This window comes from Ceratotherium simum, chromosome X (genome assembly GCF_057802395.1).
Source record: "Ceratotherium simum simum isolate JZ-2026a chromosome X, ASM5780239v1, whole genome shotgun sequence".
NCBI classification, from domain to species: Eukaryota; Metazoa; Chordata; class Mammalia; order Perissodactyla; family Rhinocerotidae; genus Ceratotherium; species Ceratotherium simum.
The window spans coordinates 123,524,633-123,530,632 of record NC_141940.1 but is presented as its reverse complement, the minus strand read 5'-3'; positions in this window follow the sequence as shown (position 1 = coordinate 123,530,632).

Here is a 6,000-nt window from a genome sequence, read left to right as displayed (position 1 = left end):
AAAATCCTCAACAAAATACTAGCAAATCACATACAACAATACGTTAAAAAGATTATACACCATGATCAAGTGGGATTTATTCCAGGTATGCAGGGATGGTTTAACATTCGCAAATCAATCAACAAGATACACCACATTAATAAAATGAAGAATAAAAATCACATGATCATCTCAATAGATGCAGAGAAAGCATATGACAAGATCCAGCATCCATTTATGATAAAAACTCTGAATAAAATGGGTATAGAAGGAAAGTACCTCAACATAATAAAGACCATATATGACAAACCCACAGCTAGTATCATGCTTTTTTTTTTTTTTTTTTTTTAAAGATTTTATTTATTTTATTTTTCCCCCCAAAGCCCCAGTGGATAGTTGTATGTCGTAGCTGCACATCCTTCTAGTTGCTGCATGCGGGACTCGGCCTCAGGATGAACGGAGAAGTGGTGCCTCGATGCGCACCCGGGATCCGAACCCGGGCCACCAGCATCGCAGCGCGCGCACTTAACCACCAAGCCACAGGGCCGGCCCTAGTATCATGCTTAATGGTGAAAAACTGAAAGCCATCCCTCTAAGAACAGGAACCAGACAAGGATGCCCACTGTCACCACTCTTATTTAACATAGTACTGGAAGTCCTAGCCAGAGCAATCAGGCAAGAGAAAGAAATAAAAGGGATCCAAATTGGAGAGGAAGAAGTGAAACTGTCACTATTTGCAGATGACATGATTTTATACATAGAAAACCCTAAAGAATCCACCAGAAAACTTTTAGAAGTAATAAACAAATATGGTAAAGTTGCAGGATACAAAATCAACATACAAAAATCAGTTGCATTTCTAGACACTAACAATGAAGTAGCAGAAAGAGAAATTAAGAATACCATCCCATTTACAATTGCAGCAAAAAGAATAAAATACCTAGGAATAAACTTAACCAAAGAGGTGAAAGATCTGTACACCAAAAACTATAAAACATTGCTGAAAGAAATTAAAGAAGACACAAAGAAATGGAAAGATATTCCGTGCTCTTGGATTGGAAGAATTAACATAGTTAAGATGTTCATACTTCCTAAAGCCATCTATAGATTCAATGCAATCCCTATCAAAGTTCCAACATTTTTCACATAAATAGAACAAAGAATCCTAAAATTTATATGGAAGAACAAAAGACACCGAATAGCTAAAGGAATCCTGAGAAAAAAGAACAAAGCTGGAGGTATCACACTCCCTGATTTCAAAATATACTACAAAGCTATAGTAACCAAAACAGCATGGTACTGGCACAAAAACAGACACACAGATCAATGGAATAGAATCGAAAGCCCAGAAATAAACCCACACATCTATGGACAGCTAATCTTTGACAAAGGAGCCAAGAACATACAATGGGGAAAAGAAAGTCTCTTCAACGAATGGTGTTGGGAAAACTGGATAGCCACATGCAAAAAAATGAAAATAGACCCTTACCTTACACCGTACACAAAAATTAACTCAAAATGGATTAAAGACTTGAATGTAAGACCTGAAACTGTGAAACTTCTAGAAGAAAACATAGGCAGTATGCTCTTCGACATCCGTCTTAGCAACATCTTTTCAAACACCTTTCAGTTTTTCACCATTAAGCATGATACTAATGTCTGACTGGGCAAGAGAAACAATAGAAAAAATAAACAAATGGGACTACATCAAACTAAAAAGCTTCTGCACAGCAAAGGAAACCATCAACAAAACGAAAAGACAACCTGACAATTGGGAGAAGATATTTGCAAACCATACATCTGATAAGGGTTTAATCTCCAAAATATATAAAGAACTCATGCATCTCAACAACAAAAAAACTACCAACCCAATTAAAAAATGGGCAAAAGACCTGAACAGACATTTCTCCAAAGAAGATATACAGATGGCCAACAGACACATGAAAAGATGTTCAAAATCATTAACTATCAGGGAAATGTAAATCAAAACTACAATGAGCTATCACCTCACGCCCGTCAGAATGGGTATAATTAACAAGACAGGAAACAACATGTGTTGGAGAGGATGTGGAGAGAAGTGAACTCTCATACACTGCTGGTGGGAGTGCAAACTGGTGCAGCCACTATGGAAAACAGTATGGAGATTCCTCAAAAAATCAAGGCTAGAACTACCATATGATCCAGCTATTCCACTGCTGGGTATTTATCCAAAGAACTTGAAAACACAAAAGTGTAAAGATACATGCACCCCTGTGTTCATTGCAGCGTTATTCACAATAGCCAAGACTTGGAAGCAACCTAAGTGCCCATCAAGGGACGAATGGATAAAGAAGATGTGGTATATATACACAATGGAATACTACTCAGCCATAAGAAACGATGAAATCCAGCCATTTGTGACAACAAGGATGGACATTTCGGGTATTATGCAAAGCGAAATAAGTCAGAGGGAGAAGGTCAAATACCGTATGATTTCCTTCATTAAGTAGTAGATAATAACAACAATAAATAAACACATAGAGACAGAGATTGGATTGGTGGTTACCAGAGGAGAAGGGGGGAGGGGGGAGGGCGAAAGGGATAATTCAGCACATGTGTGTGGTGATGGGTTGTAATTAGTATTTGGGTGGTGAACATGATGTAATCTATGCAGAAATAGAAGTATAATGATGTACACCTGAAATTTTTACAACGTTATAAACCAATGTTACTGCAATAAATAAAAAATTAAAAAAAAAAAAAAAAAAGAATTACCCAGGGACCCTTTAAGACAGCCCTGATGTCCACACTTCACCCCAGATCTGAAGGTGCCGGAAGATACTGGTCTTCTTAAAAGCTCCACCGGGGATTCTAACAGGCAGCCAGTTTTGAGAGCATCTGATCCAGGGTCATGCTAATAATCAGAGGCGATTGCTCAAAACTCATTCTTTAAGTGTTACATTAATCTGAAACTTGAATCTCTTTCCTACTTTGGGCAATATTTAACTTTCTGAACTGTAATGAATTTAGTGTTCTTATTTTTCTCCCTCCAATCCACTTCTAGACCATAAATATGCACCCAAATTAGTCTCAGTCCGTGAAATGACTTTTCAAATCAATAGATTTTACTTACACATAAATTTAGTTTCATTGGGCAAGACAGATTTTTCTAGACAGACTTGTTACGGCTGTAGCTGCTCTATGAAAACAATTCATTGACTGAAATTCAAGACAGTATCAAATGCATATTGAGTTGATCATTTCTATGGTATTAAAGTTAAATTCAGCATAAAACAAATGGCATTCAGCCTTACTGAAATGTGCAAAAATATGCAACAATTCCTCAAAACTAATTTTTTTAGGTAATTGTGTGTCTTTTAGATTTCTTCTGCTTAAAACACATGGCATGTACATGTGTGATAAAATTATGTACAACTAAACACATACATACACACAAGTGTGTCTGTGTAAAACCAGTGAAATCTGAATAGGCTTTATGACTGGTACCAATGCCAACTTCCTGGTTATGATATTGTGCTGTAGTTTGGGGAGATGTTATCTTTGGAGGAAACTGTGTGAAGATCCCGGGTAATAATCTCTTTATTATTTCTTTCAATTGCATGTGAATCTAAATTCACTCTGAATAAAAAGAAAAAAGATGACCCCGTCAAAAAAGATTGGCAGACCATGAGGGCATGGATTTGCATTTAAGGTTGATAAAACCAAATCCTACCAAGTGAGAGCTGGACTACACATTGTTCTACCTCAGTCCCTAGTTCCCAACCTCCTTCAATTCCCTATATCGCAAACTTCCCCCTCCCTAGCACAGTTCCTCTAATGTGTTCCCGTTTTAAAACTTGATGGGGGAAAACAGTATGGAGATTCCTCAAAAAATTAAGACTAGAACTACCATATGATCCAGTTATTCCACTACTGGGTATTTATCCAAAGAACATGAAAACACAAATGCGTAAAGATATCTGCAACCCTATGTTCACTGTGGCATTGTTCACAATAGCCAAGAATTGGAAACAACCTAAGTGCCCATCAATGGATAAATGGATAAAGATGTGGTATGTATATATACAATGGAATACTGCTCAGCCATAAAAAAAGATGAGATCTTGCCGTTCAAGACAACATGGACGTACTTTGAGGATATTATGCTAAGTGAAATAAGTCAGATGGAGAAAGTCAAATACTGTATGATCTCACTCATAAGTAGAAGATTAACAACAAAAAAAACAAATAAACATGTAGATTCGGAAATTAGATAAGTGGTTACCGGAGAGGAAGGGGGGAGGGAGGAGGGTGAAAGGGGTGATTAGGCACATGTGTACAGTGATGGATGGTAATTAGTCTTGGGGTGGTGAACATGATGTAGTCTACACAGAAAGCAAAATATAATGATGTACATCTGAAACTTATATAATGTTTCAAACCAATGTTACCTCAATAAAATTAAAAAAAAAGACTTGATGGGCATCTGAATCAGATCTCTGACTATTCGTCACTGTGTACAAGAGCTATGGTCTTCAGCATTTGTGTTCTCAACTTCGTCATCTCTGCTTGCTTCCTTAGCCACCTACCTCTTTCGCTGCCCTATTCGCCATGCTTTACAAATGTCACTTAGTGCCTCTTCTTGCTTTTCTCACTTGCCGTTTACCCCTCAATTCTAAATTTTTTCATTCTGAGTCTTCAATTTTCCAAGTTCCTCTTATTGTGTTATCTATGGATCAGAACTTTTTCTTATGAAGATCTTACCTAAACCGTTCACTTCCTCACCGTATTCTAAAATACATTCCATCGCTCCCAGGGATGGGATGTCAGAAAGTGTTGGTGCAAATAGAGCACTGCACTTTCCTATTAGTTGCACTAAATTGTTTTACAGATTACAACCCCAGTTATCTGACATTTTTACACACACACACACATGCACGCACTTTGGAATTTTCAAAGCACTTGCGTATAACTAAACCTAATTTTCACAGTAACCATGAAGTGGTGAAATTCTTACTTCTAGGTGGAAAACCAAGGCAGAGAAAGGGCAGGCACTCTCCACGTGTCATAGCACAAGAGTCGCCCAATTCTCATTCATTTAAAAATTTTCTCAGTCGCTCATAGCTGCCTCTCCTTAAAAGGCGTGTTCCATAAACAGCTGGTATACCTAAAAGTGTTTTCCAGTTTATAACAAAGTCATATCCTCAAGACACATCTGGGTGAAAACACCTCCCCAAAGGAAACAACACTAAAAATCTTCATTGCGTTTTGGATCCCTGCCATGGCATTCCCCCACCCTAAAACCTGGGGACTCTTTAGTGTAGCTCAAGGAGTAAAAGAATGTGGTAGAAGCCGAGAGTTTTTCTTGTAAGTTTTCAGCCTGATCTCCAAGTCAGAAGCCCACAGTCCCTCTGCTCTTTGAAGGAGTGGATACAAGAGCAGAGGATGGAAGACCAGCTGGAGGTGCAGTGGCCATGCAGCTGATGGGGAGCATCCAAGGGGGGAATGGGGGGTGAAGCCTCAGTGGTGACAGTGGCTCAGGCAGCTGGTGTGGGGGCTCAGGCAGGTAGGGCGTCTGCAGCAGCCATCTTTAGGCCTGGCATCATCTGTGATATGATACACTATACTCAAGAGGAGCACAGAATAAAACCTTCCTTCTCAGACACTTCCTACTCAAGATCAAGGCCGGTAAAATTCTTTCTATGGCATCATTTTTGCTTGCTTCTCATTTGAAAATCAGAGGGATAATTTACACTGCAGATAAAGACAGGAATCTCCTGCCACTGGTGAGAGCCATTAAGTTGCATTTACATTGAAATTGAATATGATATACACCTGTGTTTGTATTTGGACATTAGGTGGTATTGCTAATATTTTTTTTCTATTGAGGTAAGATTCACATAAGATAAAATGAATCATTTTGAAGTATACAATTCAGTGGCATTTAGTACAGTCACAGTGTTGTGAAACCACCATCTCTTATCTAGTTCCAAACATCTTCATCCCCCAAAAGGAAACTCCAGAACCATGACGCAGTCACTC